Below are 25,702 nucleotides of genomic sequence, written 5' to 3' on the forward strand. Positions count from 1 at the left end.
AGTGTCCAAAGAGTGTCCAAGTCTTTAAACAATAGGACACGTTTTGAAGAGTGTCGGACACGTGTCCTGAGAGTGTCCAAAGAGTGTTGGTGTCCGACACGTACCAGACACGGATACGTCACCTTCCTAAAAGTGTCCGTGCTTCTTAGGTGTCCACCAGATGCCATAAATACATTTTTCCCATTTTCCCACAAACTGAGATGCACATGAGATCCAGAACCAATATCATCTAATGCATACCTGGGGCAAACAAAAAAATGGAGAAAACAGTTAAGAGACATAGCTTGAAGAAGAAAATTCTTCAGGTGAGGAAATGAGTGAAGTTCAACCAATATCAGATCCTTGTCAAGGATCTTCACCTCTCCCCCAAGATGTTCCAGCCAATACAGAACAGGGAACATATATGGTCTGGTTCCCTTAACAAACCTCAGTTAAATTAAAATTCACATCAAAAGGATCGAGAAATACCTATAATTAAAATTCACATCAAAAGGATGAAGTAAACAAAAATTAAACAGAATGAGTTAAATTAATTTTATTAATTCAACATTAAAACTAATTTTTGGCTACAATCTGTATTAAAAACTCAATACTACTTGAAGGATTGAGAAATACCTTGATAGAGAGTGAATTAACCAATTGATGTCTTCAAAGTAGCAGAAATCTGCAAAAAAATGAAGAAGAAGATGAAGAATCAACCTATAGAAAATCTACATCCATGACAATGTGCAGGCCAATCGAACAAAAATGTGAACTACTTATTGTGTTATTTATAGATCTACAATATATATATATATATGAACATATTTTCAAAATAACAAACAAACAAGTACAAATAGAAAGAGTCATATGAACATATTTTCATTTGAATTTTAGGTTGGTAGATTAGATTAGATATATGATGCGTAATTAGTACATCAAATAATTTAAATGAAGTGAACATAAGAATATGCCTCTGTTTATTAATGGATTCCAAGTATCATTGTTAATAATAGCTCCATTGAATTGACTAACTGATAGATGAAACTTGTTTATTAAAAAGTCAAAGACGTCATCAAATATAAATCTGTGTAGGAATTTGTCAACCTAATTTTAATTGCACACCATGAGGTGGAAAAGATGGTTAAGAAAGCTAAAACAATTGGAAAAAGAAAATCAGTACATGTAAATGTAGAATGTAAAGAGAAGGGTTGATACAGGGTGGCCTTCTTTTACAAGAAGTCTTGACGAAAACACACCAATAAACTGAGTCCCTTCCATTATCAGGATTTTCTTAAGATAATCATTAGGTATTGAAATGCTAGAAACAACATATTCTGAATAATGGTCATCATCCGTCTAGAAAAATACAATAAAGTCAATTAAAAAATAAGATGAAAGTTGTGATAGCCAACACTGATGAAAATTCTCAAACAAGATTAAGGTCTATATTCAATAAAACGAGCTCGTAATTTATTTATGATTCTGAACAAATAGGATTTTGGAGTTAGTTAACTAAATCTCACATACTTACTTGGGGAAGGTAACAAACAAAAAAATGGGAATAAACATCACAGAGTAGAACTAGACAAAACCCCTTATGCATAACAACAAATGTTAACAGAGCCATAAATGATATGTATAATTCTAAAATTATTAAAAATTATAGGATGGCTAAAGAAGAACTTGACATAAACCAAGGAAAACGACGCAAATAACGAGACAATGTGAGCTGCAATGGATCCTCACTGAAATCAATAGAGCAGACACTTTTTGTGCTAAACATTGAGGAAATTATGGATTGCACTGAAAACAAGGGGATTTATATTACGAATTGTTGAAGGTCAGTAGAAACATTGACTACAAACTTGAGAGTGACTAGAAACATTGGCTCACTCACCCTTTTCTTCAGTAGCTTCATCTTTAAAAAGCTTCTCAATCTAAACAATGACCCAAGTAAAAACATAAGCAAAAGGAAAAGAAACAAAGAAAGGAGCAAATTTCTCATCATTCCATTCGATGTGTCATTGTCTAACATACCGCCATTAGAAACAAATAAAACAGACAAACTTTGAAACCCAAGTGCTACCACAATGAATATCTAAAACAAAGAGAAGGAAACACAGGATATTAAATCAAAAGGCAACAAGAGAACCTCACAGGATATTAAGTTTGTGGAAGTTAGGAATTTAGAGATTTATTAGTTTAATTTGCTATAAGTTGCTGGCACATGTGAAGATTGCAAGTTTATTCAAGAAGTTGTTTCTATCAGATAAAGCATTAAAAAATAAATAAATAAATTTAACTCCTTTTACTTTAGTCTTGTTTCCTATCTTTTTTTATTTCATTTTGCTTTCCCTCAATAAATCTAAGATCCAAACATGGCCTAAAGTGACTTTAAGGATTCTATAAACTATATAAAGGCAAAGCACAATAAAGAAAATTCACAACCTTGAAATATCAGTCAAAGCACAACAGAACATTTGCCAACTTAAATTATATAAATATTTGAACAATTAAAAAAAATGCAAATTCAAGATGAACCTTAGGTAGAAGTACCTGTTTCTAAAGACTCAATAAAGTCAATATTTCTTTTCTCAACTCAAGATGCTCTGCACATACAGCTTTGGTTGGAACCTTTGGTTTTAAATTAACCTATGAAAGGAAAGGGCATGATTGCTTATTAAGAAGCATTTTAATGGAAGACAATGTGTAAGAAGTGACACCATAAGATAGCAAATTCTGAAACATCATCCTTTCATGTTTAGGAACATCTAATGAAGAACAATATGTTTATTATTTCCTAAAAATTTAAAAACTATGTTAGGCTTTGGAGCAATAAGGAAACACAAAAAGGAAAAGTATCCGAAGCTTAAGTTACACAAAAAGGTGCATCTCAAGCAAGCCAACTTGAGCAACTCAAGTTATAACTCTCACTATAGTATAATAAGTGTAACACCAACAATTAAAGCAACTATGTGACTCATATCAATGGAACACGCTCACTATTTTCATAGTATCATCATTAGGCATATTGTCAACCAGATGGTGAGCAAAATATAAAATTGTAGTAGTCCAATCAAACACCAACAAGATAGAAATCCATCAAGAAAAAAGAAAGTAACAGATATACATATTATGAAGTTTCTGATATCAATCAGTCAATGAATGGGAAGTAAAAAAAAAAAAAAAATCATTCATCAAATCTATCAGGTCAAAATTTACAGAAAAATTCATATATAGAAACTCGAACAACAATCACAAAACAAAAAAAGATATAAAAAATTTACAGAAATTAAGATCAGAAACTTCATATATAAAACTCTGATGCAAAGTTTAGAAATCAGAGTTTACTTGGTCCCTATGTATTTAGAAATCAGAGTTTCAGAGTTCCAGAGTCTTAAACTTCATATAAATCAATAATTTAACAGTTTAGAGAGTACTGACCTAGGGTTTTCGATACCAGGTGAGAGAGAACTCGGAAGAGAAGTAAATCGACAACCGAGATTCTTCTTCAATGAATCAATGATGAAATCTTCCATTGATTGAAGATTGTGATGTAGAAAATGATGAAGAGAAAGAAAAAGAGATGATCGGATCAATATTGTAAATCATATTTATGTGTATAGGCGGAGAGAGAGAGAGAGAGAGAGAGAGAGAGAGAGACGCACCAAAATTTGAAGAAGATTGAGCAAATCTGCCATGGATGCTTAGAGAGAGAGCAAACCCGTTGAAGAGAGAATGAGAGTTGCAACTTTTTGATTGCTAGCAAACCCGTTAGGGCTGAAGTGAGGTCCCCATTTTTCAATGGTTAAAATGATTAAAATATTTGGTCGCAAAATGTTTTTAATTGATAATGATAAAAATATTTAGTTTTTAAAAAAATTAATAATGTATTAGTAATCAAATTTATTAATCTCAAAAAGTTATGTAAATATTAAGTGAGAATATTAACAGATATTTTTATAATCTTATAAGTAAATTATCATATGTTTAAATTTGTATTATTTTTAGCGACCAAATTCAACTATTCCTTAAATATTAATCTCTAAAAGACTAATTTCTTGTAGTGGGGACCGTTCTAGGGGTAATTAATTGATTGAATTCTACAAAATAGACAAAGTAATTGATTTTACATAATAACTATGAGATAATTCATGAATTGAAAAACTAAAATTACGAAATTCATTAAGACAAAATGCATTGATATTTTATCATAAATATAATTATTGTATGAGAACTAATTAATATTAAATCAATTTTCTTTTATATTATAAACAAAGTTTTTGTTATAGTTTAATTATTTGTTTTAATCCGTGCATGCACGGATATTATGTTAATATATATATATATATATATATATATATATATATATATATATATATCTTTTTAGATAAATAGCACACAAATAGCATTGCATGATAGCCGTCTGATGGGTACAAGATGAAAAGGTTGGGATTGGGTACAATGACAAGCAAGGCGAAGGTGGCTGGGACATTAAGGTGCATGTGGGACCATATTGCTCACTTTTTACAAAAGTCAAAGCTTAACATCTGGGTCAACCAACGATGACCTTTTGCATTACACGGGTGGACTTGTGTCAATACTACACCTACATGATTGTAATCACGTGTTAGGAGTTTTAGGAGTTTTATTGATTGTTTCTTTAGTGCAAATGAGATTGATTGTTTAGGTGATCTTGTAACAACCAACAAATTAAATAAAAAAAATTAAAAATGATAAAAAAGAAACTTACTTAAATGACCTTTACTAATGTCATTTATTTTGAATGTGTCCTGCTTGTTGGGCTAGATAAGATGATCTGAGAGTACTCTTGTGTGTACTATAACACTGCTCTGATAATCACGATGGGAGCAATCTAGGCCACTAGATTTGCACTCTGCATTGATAGAGACTAGAGTGAGTGAAAGTTGGGACAGAACCTCAGACTGCTTACTCGTATGTATCATTGTACTAGAAGCACACATTTAGTACACATGCATGTGCAGAAATAAAAGACGATTATAATTGTCATTTAGCAATAAAAAAAATTGACTACACTTGGAAAGAAAAAAAAATGACTACTTCTCAAATAAATTTTGTTACTATAAGAATAATAGAAGTCTCTCTAATAATAACATAAGTAGACTTCTATTATTCTTATAATATAATCATTTTTTTTATAATTGTTTTCAAGTATAGTCAATTTTTTTTGTTGATAAATGACGATTACAATTGTCTTTCATTTCTCCACATGCATGTGTACTAAATGTGTGCTTCTAGTACAGGGATACATATCGAATAAGAGACAGCTAGTAGTCTAAGGTTGCAACCCAACTTCCACTCACTCCAATCTCTAGCCGTGCAGAGTGCAAATACAATGGCCTGGATTACTCCCATTGTGATCATCAGAGTAGTGCTAGAGTACACATATAACGACCCCAGTTTTCCCCTTCATATGTTGTATTCCGAACTCGCGTTCCATGGTTGGTTATTATTGTTTATATTCTGTTTCCGTCCTTAAATTCCTTGCATTTGAGTTTTAGGACATGTTGGGCAGGTTTGAAATAGGTTGGGTGTAATTTTAAACAAATGGTTGCTGTCCAGAATTTGGCATCTTCGCTCGAGCGAGGCTTTTTGCACTCGAGCGAGCCTTGAGTTTGTGCATCTTCGCTCGAGCGAAGGTTCTTGCGCTCGAGCGAGCTTTCTTTGATGTGTTTAAGTGGGCTGATACTTGGTGTTCTCTCTCTCTCTCTCTCTCTCTCTCTCTCTCTCTCTCTCTCTCACACACACACACACACACACACACACACACACACATGTAAAGCCCTTTGTTGTATTGTTGAATATGTTGCCAAGTTAGATATTGAATACATGCATTTGTCTGATCTCAAAGAGTGCCATTCAATTGAAGCATGTAAAACTCAGGAGATTGAGACACGCTGTCCTGCTTCATTTTCTGGTAGGAATATTTAACCCTCATTTCGCCATAAAACTGTTCTAGTTTGCACCTCAGAGGATCCTCACATCCGTTCACTTTGTCTCTTCTATTAGCACCACTTTTTGCACAAAAATGATTTGAATAAAAAATCTAAATAAGCATAGGGGGGAGAGAGAAAACATTAATTCAGAGTTCTGAACTTATATAGTAGAAAAATGTCGGTAGTTCATACACTACATAGCATGTGAAATGCTGAAAGCTCATGGAATACCCTATTAGCTGCAGAGATAAATCTCCTAGTATGTCATCAATGCCACATTCTTTGTACTCTCGGAAGTGCTTTATGGTTTGATTATGAGATGTGAGCCAAACCTATTCATTTTGTGGCCATATGCACCATAGTTAATGGGAAAACTAAATAACCAAATCCAACCGATGTGTATTGGGCCAGTTTGGTTTGGTTAGTGATGGAAACAAATCAAAAATAAAAATTGGAAGGGTAGAACAAATTGACAGATACCAATCCCCACAGCACAAATGGTCTCGACCTCAAGTTAATGGTCACTTGAATATACTTGATTTTTATTCCTATTAATATACTTGATTTGAACCGAAATGTGCGAATTAGTCTATGCACTTGATTTTTATTCCTATTAATATACTTGATTTTCATTCCTATAAATATACTTGTATTAGTCTAGGCTGATATTTATAACTGTGGTCTGAATACTTTTTTGCAATTCATATTAAGGTGCTGGCTTGTTCTTATTCCATGGTCTGGGATTCACATTTCATTGCCTATTGTATATTAATTTGGGGCTGTAAACCAGCTTCAATTTGATCCCTGCCCATCTTAAAACTGTCACTTGTGAAATATATCAGACTTGATTGTACTTTGTTAATTTCTCTTAGTTACAAATTCACAATAGGTTTGCTCCATGCCTTTGCTTAGTTACAAAGTCACTCTGGGATGATTGAGCTCAACCACCAGTCTGATAAACTAGTCCAAAGAAACTGATTTCATGTGGCTATGTCCACGGGGGTTCAAATGCTGAGCAAAAACTGTTGTTCCAAGTTACTTTGGGTTTTCTAGAAATTGAGAGCAGCTTTAAGCAAACACCACTTTCCTTTTTATTGCTCGTGCATCATTGCTAGCAGTAAGTCAAGTGAGATATCCAAGAAAACAACCCAATTTGGAATTCCTTCGTTAATCATCTATGACATTATTATGGACGTTATTGTTGTTGGAATTTAATCCTGAGCCATGCTTTTGTTCTGGTGATTTCAGTCAAAAGCAATGATAAAATGGCAAAGCTTACCTGATGATATTTTGATAAGCTGGCTCATCATCTGTAAGAATAGTAACCCTCTAGGCGATTTCAAATCATTTTTTAGGGGAAAAAAAAAGGAAGAAAAAAAAGAAACACTCACTAGAACAGAATATGCACTCAAATACTGGCATTTTTTATTTGAATTTGAATACAAACCAGAAAGGCAAGAAAACACCACCACGGACCACGCTTGCTTCGTCTAGCTCACCTTCATTCATTTGAAACTCATACATACATATATATGGATATGGTAGAGAGTAGGCAGTGTCTAGAGTTGGGGTAAAGGCTAGAAAAGTAGGTAGCTAAACCAAGAGGGGGTATTGTTAAGTTAAAAGACTTTTAAGCGACACAAGTGCAGCCATCGCCGCACTTGCAGCCGGCAGCAGTGGTGACGCTGTTGGTGCAGGTGCAGGGGTTGCAAAGCACTTCTTGTGGTCTACTACACTGGGATCATCCCCAGTAGACGTGATTGCAATCAGTGCTCTTATAATATATGACCCATGTGGCTAGGGTTACAAACAGACATGGGATAGGTATCAAGTGAGTTCACCAAGTTTGTTCTGTCTTCTGTGGAGATCTTGATCTTGAACAAAAGTAGACGTCTTTATTGCCATACTAACCCTTTTTTGTTTTTAGTTTACCACATGATTTTTATAAGAAATGCATTATTACAGCTTCTGGTCAACAAGACACTTTATGAGAAAACCATAGCAAGTGGCTTTGGCTCAGTTCACTTTCTTCTGGATGCTTCTGAACAGCAGCAAGTGAGTTGATGATTTTATTTATTTATTCATTTTTTCTGCTAGAAGATAGAGACAGGTGTTTATAAAATAAAAAATAAATAAAGAAAAGAAAAAGGAAATGATTGAGAAGATGCTATGGGTTGTTCCCTTCTTTTCTTTCTTATTATTTTTTGGTCTGATTCTTTTCCTTCTCTCAATATGTAGTACAAGGAAGCCATATTGGCTTATGCAATCTTGCTTAAAGCTGAGGCCGGCCAGGTTTGTCTTGTTTTCTCCATTTTATATTTCTAATCAGTGAAACAATTGAACACTGCAAATGCTGAATGGAATTTGATATTTGTGATCATTTAATTAATTATAAATTACTATATTTGAACATGTTAAATGGTTGTTTCTAGATTCTATTTTCAATCAAACAGAGAAATTTATTTGAAGGTACTTTTGTTAGTCCTTTAGAAAAGCTAAGAAAGAACAGGTCACAAAAGATTATTCTAATTGCTTGGGAAGGGTTAGAGCTATGAACTTAAATTGAATTTAAGAGCAAAAATTAAACAATGCCAACATTGCCACATGAGCACTTCTTGTGGTCTACTACACTGGGATCATCCCCAGTTTATATATCTATTAAAATGATAGATATATAAATTTATTCACAACAGTCCCTCCAATAAATTTATTCACAGCACTTCTTGCCGTCGCAAAAAGTATTTGCCACTCCCATATTCGCGACCCCCATTTGCCGTCGCATGGGCCGTCGCAAAAAGTCTTTTCGCGACTGTTTTTTATTATTTGCGACGGTTTATAGCGGTCGCAAAAAGTGTTTTTTTTAGTAGTGTACAGTTTCTAAAACAGGTAATTGTATGATGATAAGCCGCGTGTGTTTGGCTCAAGTTAGATGGAAGGATTGAAATAATCATTTGGTGGGATTATTCATCATATTTACATGAATTCTCAATTTCAAATCTAACAAATCAAGTTACAATATGATGCCATGTTATTTTACTGTTATTTTTGTTCCATTAATCTGAAATTTATTACTTGCTATGAGACAAAGCTACACTGAGAGTTGGCTAATGTATTTCTATACATCCATTTCAATGTCTTTACAGAGCCAAGGTGCTGAGAATCCCAACACGGAAGGCATAATTGCAAAATGCGATACAAAGTTTATCAAGAAGTTTAGCACCGACAGATTGAGTCTGAAATAAGAAAGTATGATAATGAATTTGACCACAAGACTGATTACGGTGAAGGTGTTGAAAGCTGCGGAGCCTATGGTGTGGATTATGATTACGAGGATTGACATGAGATATGAAGAGCTTGGCTTTATGTTAAAATTTTAAAATTTATTATTTGATGTTACATTAGTTTATGAGATAATTTTGTAAAAATATATTTTATTTTTCTATAAGTTTTTTTCTTTCCTGACACATTCATCACATGACGATGAATATGCTATGAACTTGTGCCCTTACATAGCTTGAGAAAGAAATAAAAGAAAATTTTGATATTATTTATTAGAGAGGTTTTGCACACCTTGTTTTCTTTTTTGGTAAACAAAACATAACAATATATTAAGATAAAATAGTTTTGGAGTATTGAGCCCCTACAGCATCCGTTAATTTGAATGATGCTTTAAAATTATAGGTTTATTATGGATTGAATGAATTATTAGGAATTACAGGTGTATTGTTTTCCTACTTTGGGGACCAATTTATTAGTTGCGACAAATAAATTATTTTTTTTCGCAAAAAATGACAATTGCCGACCAAGAGTTTTGGTCGCAAAAAATACATCTATTGCCGACCAAAAATTTTGTTGGTCGTGGAAACTCACTTTTGCCGACCAACAGTTTTGGTCGCGAAAAGTAACAATTGGCGACCAAACTAATTTTGGTCGCAGAATGTCACAATTGGCGACCAAAAAATTTGGTCGCGAAATGTCACAATTGGCGACCAAACTTTTTGGTCGCGAAATGTGTCAATTGGCGACTAAGAAATTTGGTTGGCAAAAGGCGACTTTTCGCGACCAAAATGTTTTAGCGACAAAATGAATTAGTCGCGGTAATTAAATATTTAGCGACCAAAAATTTAGTCGGCAAATCCAACTTTTGCCGACCAACCAAAATTTTGGTCGCGAATTACTTTTGCCGACCCTCAATTGGCGACCAAAGTAGCGACCAAAAAAATTGGTCGCGGATAACTTTTGCCGACCAAAAATAGACTTTTAGCGACCAATTTTTTTGTTGTCAAAAGTGTTAATTCTTGTAGTGTATGCTATAGTTTGGTTTTATCGGTTTTGTTGGTTTGATGTAGAAGAGAAATTTACATGAAATTTTAAAAAGTTTTATAGTAGATTATAGAATTTTATATAGAAAATAAATGAAGAAAATATATGAAAATTGCTCTGCAAATATTTTTCTCCTTAATTTTTATCACAAAAATGTATTATATTAGTTACTTCTCATATAATGTTCAAGAAATTATAATATAAAAATATTTAAATATAATATTTGGTCGGTTTGACTTGCATCGGTATAAAACGTTTCAAAACCAAAACAGACTGTCTATTTTGAAAACCATACTAAAAATTAAAATTTCAATCAATTTTGATCAATCGACTCTGTTTTATTGATTTTTTTTACATCCCTACATGTTAACTAATTAATTTTACAAGTTCAAAAACAAACTAGGTAAGTTTACATGCCAACTCCCAAAATAATAACAAAACTCAAAAAGAGCGTAGGTATAATCAAGCAGAGATACACATGTAAGTCCGTAAAAAATTTAATTGTTAAGCATGACCACCCAACTTTATGTCGTGAGATATGAGAGTACTAAAATGCTTTCTATACATTTTAAATAAAAGAGATGAAATCCCAACCCTATTTTATCACAGGAGATGATGAAAAGAGAGTAATGTCACCAAGAAGATTTAAATCCAATCTTTCAAGAGGTTTGAGCACCAAAATTCTAACCAAAGTTTGAAAAATACAAGAGGAAGCTAGATGAGTTGATAGGTATTTGTGTGAGGAATCTTAGCAAGCTCTTCCATGGAAGAAATTAACATAAAAAAAACACCATACAATGGTTCGTCCCATACCTTGAATGTGAAGGAATAGAAAACTCATGTATGGATAATATTCAACAATCACAGAAGGTCAAATATTTGAAAAGATAATGAAAATTATATCTAAAGAATTTCTAAAACACCATATAATGGTTCAAACCTTTACATAATATAAAATCAAAAAAGAAATCCTATTACATGGCTAGGGTTTCTTCAAAACCTTAGAAAATGAGACTAGCCACTCATGGAGGAGTGGGAGGAGGTAGATGGAGAAGGAACCACCATGGGAGACATCTTTGAAGCTTCTTGTTCCTTCCTCTTTTTCAAACTCTAGCCTCTCTCTTTAGGTCAAAACAATTTCAGAACCTTAATCTAGCCTTTTACTTGACTTTTTATACTTCCAATCTCGTCCAAACAGGTTTAAAACGTCGGTTTGACTTTCCCAGAAAAAGTCAACTCACGTGCGGGAAAGTCAACTCTGCCCAAATTCTGTCTTTTTGCTCATTTTATGCTCCGACGATGTACAACCTGATTGACACTTAACACACATAAGATATACAGTTTGACCAGCAAGTGAAGTTAAGAGATTCTAATTAACGGCCTCAATGATGTACATTTCGGCCTTAATCAGGTTACGCAATCAATCAACTTGCTTAGTTTAAGCCTTTGTTTTGTAATGATTGTTTTAATTGGCTTTTTGATTTTTTTAATCTGAGATTTTTTTGTTCGTTTGGTATTTTTAATTGGCTTTTTTGATTTTTTAGTTTTGGAATAGTGGATTTTTTTTTGTCTTTTTATAATTTTTGTCTTTTTTGTGATTTTTTGACCTTTTTTTTGTGTCTTTTTGTGATTATTTAGCCCTAAATGATAACCAAACACCACCTAAATTTTTAAGATTTATTTTTGAGAAAACTATTTTTTTTTTATTTGTATTGAAATTTTTTAATACTATAAATATATATTTTTTTATTTTTAGATATAATTAACATAAATATATTTAAAAAGTCTAATATTTGTAAAAGAAAATTTTAAACAATTCATTAAATACCAAAAATATAAATATATATATATATATATATATATATATAATTTAGTATATTTTTGGTATTCTTATATATTTATTGATTTTTTAAAATATTTTTTTAAAATATTTTATTTTTTAGATATATCTAAATAAGGTACTTCTAAAAAAGTAAAAAAATTACTTAAAATTTTAAAAGTATTCATTAAAAAAAATGAAAAATAAAAAACTTAATTTCTAGAAAATTAAAATTAAACACACTGAATAATTTCTCAGGGGATCCAAATGATGACAAAGGATCCTAAATTACCAATAGATCCTAATAGTTGGATTCAATTCTGATCAAGTCTTAATGAAAACAAGTCATAATAAAATCGTTGCTAAAAATAATTTTTTGTGACGATTTTTTCTATGTGTAGCTAAAAATTGACAATCAATGACTTTACGATTTTTATAAATAGTATCTAAAATTTACAATTAGTGATATTTTTTGTGATAAAATTTTCAAACCGTCACTGATAGTTGAAACTTAGTAATGATTTTTTTTTAAATTACCGTTAAAATTTATAATTAGTGACACTTTTTGTGATAAAATTTTTAAATTATTGTTGAAAATTAACAATTAATAACATTTTTTAATAATATTTAATAAAAAGTATCATTAATTCTTAGTTGAAAATAAATCCACAACGTAAACTCCCCGTTTAATTATAATAAATAAGGAAGGAATGTCAGTACTTCCATCCTTTGTCCCACAGGAGTACCAGCTCCCTCTCCCTTACTTCTCCACTTAACCCTCATCTCTCGTCGCTGGACATACTCCGCCACTGACGGGATCTTGTTCTCTTCTTGCTTGTTCTTGAGGGAGATGGGAAAGATAACCAACACGTTGAATGGGTTGAAGCCAGCGATGGCGATGGTGGTGGTTCAGGCAGCTTTGGCCGGCAACAGTGTGTTCATCAAACTTGCTTCAAGGATCGGATTGAGCATGAGAGTTTTGACAGCCTATCGGTTTGTCTTTGCGACTGCCATCATTGTGCCTCTCGCACTACTCCTTGAAAGGTCCTCCATCAATAAGCTTCTCGGCTTTTATAATATAAGAAAATATATGAAAATTGCTCTGCAAATATTTCTCCCTAATTTTTATCACAAAAATGTATTATATTAGTTACTTCTCATATAATGTTTAAGAAATTATAATATAAAAATATTTAAATATAATATTTGGTCGGTTCGACTTGCATCGGTATAAAAAGTTTCAAAACCAAAACAGACCGTTTATTATGAAAACCATACTAAAAATTAAAATTTCAATCAATTTTGATCGATCGACTCTGTTTTATCGATTTTTTTTACATCCCTACATGTTAACTAATTAATTTTACAAGTTCAAAAACAAACTAGGTAAGTTTACATGCCAACTCCCAAAATAATAACAAAACTCAAAAAGAGCGTAGATATAATCAAGCATAGATACACGTGCAAGTCCGTAAAAAATTTAATTGTTAAGCATGACCACCCAACTTTATGTCGTCAGATATGAGAGTACTAAAATGCTTTCTATACATTTTAAATAAAAGAGATGAAATCTCAACCCTATTTTATCACAGGAGATGATGAAAAGAGAGTAATGTCACCAAGAAGATTTAAATCCAATCTTTCAAGAGGTTTGACCACCAAAATTCTAACCAAAGTTTGAAAAATACAAGAGGAAGCTAGATGAGTTGATAGGTATTTGTGTGAGGAATCTTAGCAAGCTCTTCCATGGAAGAAATTAACATAAAAAAATTTTAAAAAAAAAAATCAAAATGGGAAGGGAGACAAGCTCACGGCAGTTTGGGGGAAAATGGGGAACGTATGTGTTAGTGATGCTTTCGTAGAAAAATGAGGATTAAGTAAAGGTCATGTTGATATAAATATTGAGTCCACTAATTTCTAAATTATTCAACATATATAATGATAGATATTGATATGCCTCTGTTTGGCAAGTTAGTTTTCAGGCTTTTTTGGCTATTTTAGCCACAAAAAACAAAATAGGCTATTTTAGCCATAACAAACAAAACATCACATCCAACCCATAATCATTACATTCTTCTCTCACAAAAAAAGTCAAAAAAGCCAAAAAGCCAAAAAGCCCTTCCCAAACCAAGCTTTTTAGCCCAGGCTAAAATAGCCAAAAAAGCCAAAAAGCCAAAAAGCCAACCCACTTCCCAAACCAAGCCTATAGATATAGATTAAGCTTACCCAAGCAAACCACAAAGACAGGCTTAGCACGTGACTTTCCATGTTAACTTTGGTCGTCTCCTATAATCACAAATCAACTCATATAAAAAAAAATCCACAATATTACAACAAACATAAAAATACATATAAGTTAAATTCACTTTGTTTTTTAGTTTTTTATTTCTCTTGCATATTCATGAAATAATACAACCCAATAATAAAGGAACAAAACTAAACAAATTTACATATTTTCTAAAATAAAAAGAAAAAAAACAAACATCTATATATGTATATACAAATGATCAAAACCTGCTGAAAAAAAAAAAAAGATCAAAACCGGGACGGAAATAATACAACCCAATAGTAAAGGAGCAAAGCTAATCAAATTTCATATTTTCTAAAATAAAAAGAAAAAAAAATAAACATGTATATATGTATATTCAAATGATCAAAACCTGTTAAAAAAAAAAATCAAAACAGGGACGGAAATAATACAGCCCAATAGTAAAGGAGCAAAACTAATCAAATTTTCATATTTTTTAAAATAAAAAGGAAAAAAAACAAACATGTATATATGTATATTCAAATGATCAAAATCTGTTTAAAAAAAAAAGATCGACTGAAATAATACAACCAAATAGTAAAGGAGCAAAACTAAACAACTTTCCATATTTTCTAAAATAAAAAGAAAAAAAGAAAACATGTATATATGCATATTCAAATGATCAAAACCTGTTATCAAAAAAAATAAAAATAAAAATAAAAACCGAGAAGCTTATAGATGGAGAACCTTTCAAGGAGTAGTGCGAGAGGCAAAATGATGGCAGTCGCAAAGACAAACCGATAGGCTGTCAAAACTCTCATGCTCAATCCGATCCTTGAAGCAAGTTTGATGAACACACTGTTGCCGGCCAAAGCTGCCTGAACCACCACCATCGCCATCGCTGGCTTCAACCCATTCAACGTGTTTGTTATCTTTCCCATCTCCCTCAAGAACAAGAAGAGAACAAGATACCGTCAGTGGCGGAGTATGTCCAGCGACGAGAGATGAGGGTTAAGTGGAGAAGAAAGGGAGAGGGAGTTGGTACTCCTGTGGGACAAAGGATGGAAGTACTGACATTCCTTCCTTATTTATTATAATTAAACGGGGAGTTTACGTTGTGGATTTATTTTCAACTAAGAATTAATGATACTTTTTATTAAATATTATTAAAAAATGTTATTAATGGTTAATTTTCAACAATAATTTAAAAATTTTATCACAAAAAGCGTCACTAATTATAAATTTTAGCGATAGTTTAAAAAAAATCATTACTGAGTTTCAACTATCAGTGACGGTTTGAAAATTTTATCACAAAAAATATCACTAATTGTAAATTTTAGATACTATTTATAAAAATCGTAAAGTCATTGATTTTCAATTTTTAGCTACACATGTAAAAAATCGTTACAAAAAATTATTTTTAACAACGATTTTATTATGACTTGTTTTCATTAAGACTTGATCAGAATTGAATCCAACTATTAGGATCTATTGGTAATTTAGGCTCCTTTGTCATCATTTGGATCCCCTGAGAAATTATTCAGTGTGTTTAATTTCAATTTTCTAGAAATTAAGTTTTTTATTTTTCGCGTTTTTTTAATGAATATTTTTAAAATTTTAAGTAATTTTTTTATTTTTTTGGAAGTACCTTATTTAGATATATCTAAAAAATAAAATATTTTAAAAAATCAATAAATATATAAGAATACCAAAAATATACTAAATTATATATATATATATATATATATTTATATTTTTGGTATTTAATGAATTGTTTAAAATTTTCTTTTACAAATATTAGACTTTTTAAATATATTTATGTTAATTATATCTAAAAATAAAAATATATATATATATATATAGTATTAAAAAATTTCAATACAAATAAAAATAAAAAAATAGTTTTCTCAAAAATAAATCTTAAAAATTTAGGTGGTGTTTGGTTATCATTTAGGGCTAAATAATCACAAAAAGACACAAAAAAAAAAAGGTCAAAAAATCACAAAAAGACAAAAATTATAAAAAGAAAAAAAAAATCCACTATTCTAAAGCTAAAAAATCAAAAAAGCCAATTAAAAATACTAAACGAACAAAAAAATCTCAGATTAAAAAAGTCAAAAAAATCAAAAAGTAAATTAAAAAAATCATTACAAAACAAAGGCTTAAACTAAGCAAAGCGTAACCCAAAGGGCATCACGTCACTAATTACACGTGGTGCCTTAGACCAATGGGAAAATATCTTTTGAGAAATGATTAAGAGCCCACCTCACAAGATTCCTATAAGATCATTCTAAAATTTAGACTTTATATGATGTAAATCGTATACATATATAAGTGAATCACACACATATATAAAGAGTTAAAATTACTTTAAGAGTATAAGAATAATCTCTAAAGAAGTCTCAAACATTTCCCATATCTTTTATTGTATGGTTGTGATCTTGCCCTACAAACAATTCTTAGTTGAAAATGTTAGACACCTCCACCCAAAAAAAAAAAGAAAGAAAAAAAAAAAAAAACTCAGGAGTGCAATTTGAAATTAAAAAATATTTAGGAATTCTAAAGAGAGCTTTAATGATGAGTCCTATCATATGATGTGATATTTTAATTTGTGTTTTTTTTGTTTGTTTTTGCTCTGTTATATTACTAGAGTTTATATAAGAATTCATAATGGAATAGTTAAAAATGTGTTAAAGTGTGTTATATGATAAAAAGTGATAAAAATGAAATTCAAAAATATGTGTTAAGAATTTATTAATTTAATGAGTAAATAGTGATATAAATAGATGTATTAAGATACAGATTAAGAAGAGTGTTGAGAATATATATATATATATATATAAACAATAAAGAATTTAAAAGATGTATTAAGAAAAAGGCTGAGAATAAATAATTTAAAAGTGCAGTGGGCCCCAACCCCACTGCACCGTCCAGTTGCTCCTCTCTCTTTCTGCTGTAGTTGTGAACTTGCTTCAGTGGGCTACTGCACTTCACTGGCGGTCTGTTGCTCACGTTCTCTTTCTCTCCTTTGCTGGTAATCTTGCAGGTTGTATTTTTCACCACTGGTGAACAATATCCATTGTTAAGGAAATTGATCACTTAAGAGGATTTATATTGAATTATTAATCTTGAAATATATTATTATTTAGTTGGATTAGATTTATATTTTATATTTATTTAGTTATGAATTAGATATTAGGAAATGACTATTTAGTTGAATAGGATATGAATCTTATATTTATTTGGAACATTATAAAGAAAGATAAATGTTCAAATGATTTTTTTAATAATTTAATTATTTTTAGCTAGATTAAATAATATTTTATTTTATTTTTTACACAATTAAATAAATTTATTTTTAAAAAATTAAATAAATAAAATATCAATAAAAATATATTTATTTTTAAATTAAAATTTTAAATAAATTTATTTTTAAAAATAATAATAATTAAATAATGAAATTAAATAAAACATTTATTAAAATTTAAATAATCCAATTAAACAAAATATAAGCAAAATTTTAAAATAAAACATCAATAAAAAATTATTTTTAAAAAAATTAAATAAATAAAACACCAATAAAAATTAAATAAAATTATTTTATTTTGAAATTGAGACATTTAAATTTTATTAAATTTTACTAAATATAATACATAATTAAATAGTAGATGGTCAAAATGATCATTTCACCACTTAATCCCATATTCCCCCTTATCTTCCCATTTGTATCCCACTCCCCCCATGGGACACAATAGTCCAACACATTTGAGATTAATAATTTGTTAATTTTATAGAGTAAGCGATGGTATAATAGATGTGTGAAGGTGTGTGTTAAGAATATGTATATATATATATATATATATATATATAAATGTGCACCACAACGGATTGGGTCGTCCGTCGGGACATTTGCCTGGACGTCCGGTCGGTCAACCGGTCAACTGAATTTTTTTTTTTTTTAAACTTGTTGGGGCATTTTTTTAACATTAATGTTTAATGTGTTTTTTCTTATTGCATTTTCGTTTTTTTAAATGCTATTTTCTGGTTGTTATTGAAAAATAATATTATATTTTTTGGGTTTGCAACAAACCCAACACCTCCTCTCTCTCTCTCTCTCTCGCTGGTTAAAATGGTAGCCACAGTTAACACACAAGTATAGCTGACACTAGCATTTGACACTAACACACCACTTAACTACTCCATTGCATGAACAAAAATGAATTCAGCTAGCCAAATATTTAGCATCTAACACTAGCACATCCATTGTGGATGTGCTAATGTCAGTGGCCAAATTTTTAGCCAGTCACAATCACTTTTGTCTTCATAATGGAAGTGTTAAGGGGTGTTAGTGTCAATTGTTAACTTGTGTGTTAACTGTGTCTAACATTTTAACCGCGAGAGAGAAAGAGGGAGGGATGTAAGGAAGTGTCGTGGGGTCGTCCGGCTGGATGTTTGGACGTCTGAACCTTTCAATTAAAAAAAAAAAAATTGTAATTGATCGGTTGACCAGCCAATTGACTGGCCAGACGTCTGACCATCTTCCTCTACTGCTTCTTTGCTAACTATATATATATATATATATATATATTCTTTAACACACCAGCCATCTTCCTCTGCCAGACATCCGGACCCTTGCTGCCTTCATTTTCCGGGAAACCAAACTGAGCATCTTCAAAAGGAAAAATAAAAAGAGAGCTTTCCATGGAGAGAGAGAGAGAGAGAGAGAGAGAGAGAGAGAGAGAGAGTCTTCATTTTTCTATCAGCCTTCATTTTGGTGCCCTCATTTTTTTCAGCAGAGCTTTTCATTGAGAGGGAGAAAGAGAGAGAGCCCCTTTCATGGAACTTATTTATTTATTTTTTTTATTATATATATATATATATATATATACTAGCGACTGGGCACACGCGATACGTGTGCAAACTCATTCGGAAACTCACTTGGGCACTCAATTTGTTTTTTTTTTTTTTAATTTATATATTCGATTGCATAATTTTTTTTCCTGAATTTAATATGATATATATACATACGTTCTCATATACTTCTGCATTATCTCAAATAAAATAAAAATATACTCACAAAGATAATATATATAAAAAATCTACACAATTCTTTTTAATGTTTCTAATTCAATACCCAACCAGAAAGCGAGTGATATGAAAATGAGACCTGAGATCTTTAGGAATGTTGATGATTTTATGAAATCTCCATTGTTGATGAAGCCTTTCATTCTCCAATATCTGTTTCACCAGATCTGATCTCTCTCTCTCTCTCTCTCTCTCTCTCTCTCTCTCTCTCTCTCTCTCTCTCTCCCCCGAGGTTTCAATCATTCAAAACAGAATGCGAAGATGTTGAAACTGATTTAGAACTGTTATGCAGTTTGGAAGCGTGGGGGTGGTGGAATTGGTTGGTTTGAATTTATCATGTTATTCGTAACTACAAATTGATATTAGTGTAAAAATAATATAATTATTTAAGAAGTTATGGCCATTTTAGGAAAAATGAAAAAAAAAATTGTAAGAGAGGCTTCAGGACACCAAAGTTCCTGTTGGCTTTTAATAATAGTATAGAAATATATATATTCTTAACACATATTTTAACACACACTTTAACATATCTATTGTACCACAATTCACTCTCTAAAATCAACAAACTCTTAACACGAGTCCGGATCCCCGGCCGCCCTACCCGGCAGCCCCCCAAAACGACGTCGTTTTGGGGGGTTTTTGTTTTTTTTTCTCTTTTCTTCTTCGTTCTTTCTTTCTCTCTCTTCTCTCTCTGTATCTATTGATGTTGCACATATACATAAAGATTTTGCTGGTATTTTCTTTTTCCTCTTCTTCTTTCTTATTCTTCTTCTTCTTCCTGGTTTTCTTCTTCCTGGATCTGTAAACTTCAAGTGTAGAATTGTTTTTTTTTTTTTTTTAAATGTGAGATATATATATATATATAAATGTTGACCAGACCAGCATTCTTCGTCCCTCTTCTGATATCATTTCTTGGAAGTAATTTCAATTTTTGAAAATTTTCACAGACAAATTTAGATGTATTTAAACATTAAAAATATTTGTAAAGAAATTTGGAATTTTTTTTTTACCAAAACAATAGAAATCTGAAATAATTTTTGAGTTTGAAAACAAAACAAAGATTTACAGGCTTCGACTGAAACATACTACACTATATTTCACAGATTCATAATGTAGCTATGCAAAGCACCCCACTCTCCTAAATGTGTGTGGTACCTTCTTTCTTTGTAAAGATGAAAATAAGGAAGAAGGAGCTGCACTGGGTTTATCAACATCAACAAAAAAAAAATCATCATCATCAAGATCAAGATCAACAAGGTTCTGCAGATCCAGATCATCAACATCAACAACAACAACAAAAAAATTTGTTCATCAACAAGGTTCTGCAAATCCAGATCAACATTCCCTTCATCTTCAGATTTTGCCCTTCATCTTCAGTTTTGAACATCATATTCAGATTTTGCCCTTCATCTTCATCAACAAGGTTCTAGAAAGGGCAACCGATCACCGACCCCGATCACCGGTCGCCTCCTCTCTTCCGAGACTGGAAGCCGCCGACCAAATCCTCGCCGCCCTCTTCCTTCTTCTTCCCCTCCCCTTCCCTCCCCTCTGGTTTCTGTTTGAACAAAGAAGAAGAAGAAAACAAAAAACAAAAACCCCCAAAACGACGTCGTTTTGGGGGGCTGCTGGGAAGGGCTGCCGGGTAGGGCGGCCGAGGATCCGAACTCCTCTTAATACACCTTAACATATATTTTTGGGCTCCACTTTTATTATTTTTTTCCTTTAACACACATTTGAGTTATGTTAAGAATCTCAAATAAATTATCAAGTTTTTTACTAGAACTCTCAAATTTGTGTAAGTCTCACCCATGTGAAAAACTTAATAGAATATTTAGTAATTCATTTATGATCTATAATATTTTTTTACTTTTTTTAACTATCCCACTGTAATTTCTCTTAACTAGCTAAAAAATTAGCATTTGAGAGGAACTTTCCCACGAACCTAGATAGGAAAATATCTTCCCCCCCAAAAAAAAAAAATAATAATTCTCACTTGAAATGTTACAAAAAAAAAAAGAAAAAAGAAATCAACAATTCTCAGTTGAAATGTTAGACACTTCAAAACAAAACAAAACAAAACAAAACAAAACAAAAAAGAAAAAAAAAAGAAAAAAAAAAGGAAAAACTATCACTCATGAGTGTAATTTGAAATTTGATAAAAAAATTTAAAGTAAATTACAAATGTGCTTCTTGAAATTTATTTAAAATATGAATTATTTTTTATAGTTTAAAAAATTATAAATCTTTTTTTGTTAGATTTTTTTATTCATCAGAATTAATTAAAAAAATAAAAGTTTTTACAATAATAAAATTATCTGAAATAAAATTTTAACATCATTAAAAAATATTAATTAATTTGATATTTTATTAATAAAAAGAATTATTTGTTATGAAATTAAAAATCTTAATAAGTGGGATGTAATTTCTAAAACTATAAAGAGCAATTCATATTTTAAGCAAATCTCAAGAGGTGTTTGTAATTTCTCCAAAAATTTAATTACTGTGTTTGGTTTCAATTTTCTAGAAATTGAGTTCTTTATTTTTCGTATTTTTTTTATTTTTAGTGAACATTTTTAAAATTTTAAGCATTTTTTTTTAACTTTTTTAGATGCACCTTACTTAAAATGTATTTTAAAAGTAAAATATTTGTAAAAAAATATTTAAAAAATAATAATAAATACATAAGAATATGAAAAATGTATTGAATTTTCATATTTTTGTTTATATTTTTTATATTTAGAGAATTTTTTTAAATTTTTTTTTATAAATATTATATTTTTTAATTGTATTTATGCTGGGTGTATTCAAAAAAAAAAATTAAAAAATTCTTAATATCAATGATTTACATTTATCAAAAGTCGACAGGGTGGCAGAATAGTAGACAGGATGGTGTGGTAGAATAGTAGGAATCAATTTTGTAGTTGCCATGAAGGTGTGGCAGAGAAGATCGTAGCAAAATAGTAGACATGATTTAGATTTTTATAGCCATTCAAAATATATGAAATAGAAATATCTTAAAATATTAAATTTATAAAATCAAGAAATATGCATGCTACCATATTATTGATTATTGGTTATTTGATTTATAAAAAAAAATATTTTCAAAATCCCATCTATATATATTATACTACTGTAAATTGCAATACAAAGGTGCTGTTTGGTGTAGCTGTTAAAACAAATTATAGATTACAGCTTAACAGATTATAAATTATGACTTTAATCAGAAACTGTTAATCTGTTTGGTATAGCTGTTGGATTATAGATTTAAGTTGCTGAGTAGTCTTTGTTAAATAAGTTGTGAAGTAGTTTTTTCAATTAATTTTTATTTTTTATTATTCACTATTTGTCTACATTTTTCATAAAAAATAATAATAATATTTAATAGTCCATTTGGGTCTTTTTCTATTTTTAAAAAAATAAAAAATAAAAAAATCTAAGAGTATAACCGTGAATTAACATGTCCACAGCAGAAGCTGATAATCAGAAGCAAGGGGTGAGCAGCTTCTCAGAATCAGCTTTTTTGACTTAAAATAAGTTGTTAGAATCAGAAGCTGTTTGAAATAAGTTTAACCAAACAGTCCAAAATAACTTTTTAAAAGCCAGAAGCCATAAGTTGGCTTAAAAAAGCTCCACCAAACACCCCCATTGTTAAGACTTAAACTTCTCATTCATATATTTTCTTAGTTTTTTTTGAAATTTTTATATCATTGAAATTGATGTGTCATATTGTTATCTGTTTAAAGATAATTTACATTTAAAAAATGCTATGGATCCCAAATAAATTATCAATTTTTTTGCAAAACATCTCACATAGGTGTGAGACCCACACAAATCACATGTGTGTGGGTTTCACACCCATGTGAGAGGTTTGGTAAAAATTTTAGTAATTTATTTGAAATTTCTAGCATAACTCTTTACATTTTAACTTGAATTGAATTTAGTTACCATTAAGAAACAAATTGTTGGGAATAAATCCCCCAATAAAAATATGAACCCATGTGTCAACGGAAGCAATACCCTATAAAATATGGAATAATATTATTTGTATCAATTGGTATACTAATTAGTATACTAACAGATGATGTGACGTAATTTTAAAGGTTTTGGATTTGTATAATGGGTAGGGTCATAATTTTGAAATAATAACGTCACAGTATATGTTGGTACACTAATTGATATGCAAATTAGTACGTATAGTACCACCGTAAAATATGCACACACAATATTTAACGTGAATCGGCCGTAATGTCTACATTAACAGGAGAGACATAAATCCACTATATATTCAAAATAAAGAATACATATAAGATGTTCAAAAAAATACTCAAAATCTGCACCACTTTTCAAACCCTATGCCAAGATACTTGGTGTCCTATAATATTTTTTTTCTCTCAACCATTTCTTTTCCTTTCACAACCATAGGAGAGACTCTTCCCCCTCTCTCTCTCTCTCTCTCTCTCAACTCAACCATAAATCCATATTGATACACAATTTTCCTCTCACAACCATATAGGGTCGGCCCTGAGGGCAGGCAAGAGAGGCCCGCGCCTTGGGCCTCAAATTTGGGCTGAAAATAGGGGTCCCTTAATTTTGTGTTTTAGATATAAAAAAAAAGGCACAAATACTTAGGCCCAATTGAATATGGGGCCTAAAAAGAAAGAAACACAGTCCACAGATTGAATGGGTTAGCTTTATTATCCATTGAAAAGCATATGGTGGATAAATTCGATTATGCAAGCTTCATTAGTGATTTTGCAGCTAAAAATGTGAGAAGGGTAATGTTTATGTGATAGTTGGTTCAATTATGAACTAGATATTGCTAAACTATAAAGTAACAAGATCAGATTTTTTTTTTTTTTGAGTATTTGTAATGATTGCTTCCTATCTTAATATATGCAAGTAAATTTTTGTTTATAATTTTAATGATTATATATGCAAGTAAATTTTTATATGGTTACAAACAAATAAAAAAATTGTAACTTATCGTTTTATCCATGAACTTTTTTTTTTTCAATGTAAGAAGGACCACATTTTTGAAACTCGGCCTGGGCCCCTAAATCTCAGGGCTAGCCCTGCAACCATTAGAGAGACTCTTCCCTTTCTCTTTCTCTCAACTCAACCCATAAATTGATATTGATACACAATTTTCCTCTCATAACCATAGGGGAGACTCTTCCCCCTCTCTCTCTCTCTCTCTCTCAACTCAACCCATAAATCCATATTGAAACACAATACAGTAGTTCTCTCTCAACTCAACCCATAAATCCATATTGAAACACAATACAGTAGTTGAGGAGATAAACAAAGTTAATACACCCTTTGGTCTTCCCTATGATGCCAACCAAGTATTCACCATACAATGCATTTACATTGCTCGATGCAATCTATTACAAATCCATTTGCATTCTTCAAGTGTAGCCTATGGCTTCTTAAGCACAAAACACCACTTTGTCGCTTCCAATGAATCATGTATGTACCAATTTAATGGAGATTATTTAATTTTTACCCCTATATTTTGTCACGATTTTCAATGACCCCAGGCTAATCTTATTTTCACGCGTATCACTATACTATTTAAGTTACTATCAATTTTGCCTCTATTGTCATATTTGAAATGGAAAAAGTTAAAAAATTTATATTTTGGCCCCAAATTTCAAAAGAAAGATGCAGACTCACCTTTTTACTACCAGCAAACCACCACCAGCAACCATCATTTCAAGCCCTTCTATCTCCTTCGTCATAACTCCGTTTCGCCTCATTTTTGTGTCGTTGGATTCAACTCACGGTCTAATTTTCGTATCACACCTCATACATCTCATTCTTCCATTTTTTGCATTCTATCGGAGTTCCGAAAGTCCATAAAAAAAAGAATTTTCTTCTCGTTTTCGACTTTTCTTTGAGCCATCTTCCGGACTTCATATCTTTCTCAATTCTTCAAGGTTCTACTTCATTCTTTCGCCATTCTCTTCACCTGACTTCCTACTTCGCCCTACACTACCTCACTTTCTCACTTCTTCGTGTAATGGGCGGTTTTGATATGTCAAAAATTGTTCGAAAACTAATTTCAAAAATTTCAAAAGAGAAAATAAACGCAAACCACAAATTTAAAAAGCAAACAATCCCAAACTGTGCATCCTAAAAGAGACATAACAATATAATCAAAACACCGAATATTAGAAACCCATAATTATAATTCATCAAACAATCCAATTAATCAATAGAATAAAATAAAATTTTAAATTTTTTAAATTATTACAAGAGAATGAT

The 25,702-nt window shown here is 30.9% G+C and overlaps 1 long non-coding RNA gene across 1 annotated transcript; it reads right to left on the minus strand.

The window, feature by feature from the left end:
* Nucleotides 1-149: 149 nt before the first annotated feature.
* On the minus strand, nucleotides 150-3,778 carry LOC145819548 (uncharacterized). Its single transcript, XR_014360305.1, has 5 exons — nucleotides 3,651-3,778; nucleotides 3,427-3,514; nucleotides 2,539-2,634; nucleotides 616-664; nucleotides 150-240 (listed from the first exon to the last, which is right to left on the minus strand). It is a non-coding gene; the product is annotated as an uncharacterized LOC145819548 (long non-coding RNA).
* Between the last annotated feature and the right edge of the window lie 21,924 nt (nucleotides 3,779-25,702).

This window comes from Camellia sinensis, chromosome 2, assembly GCF_055761805.1.
Source record: "Camellia sinensis isolate YWXY chromosome 2, ASM5576180v1, whole genome shotgun sequence".
Classification (NCBI taxonomy): domain Eukaryota; kingdom Viridiplantae; phylum Streptophyta; class Magnoliopsida; order Ericales; family Theaceae; genus Camellia; species Camellia sinensis.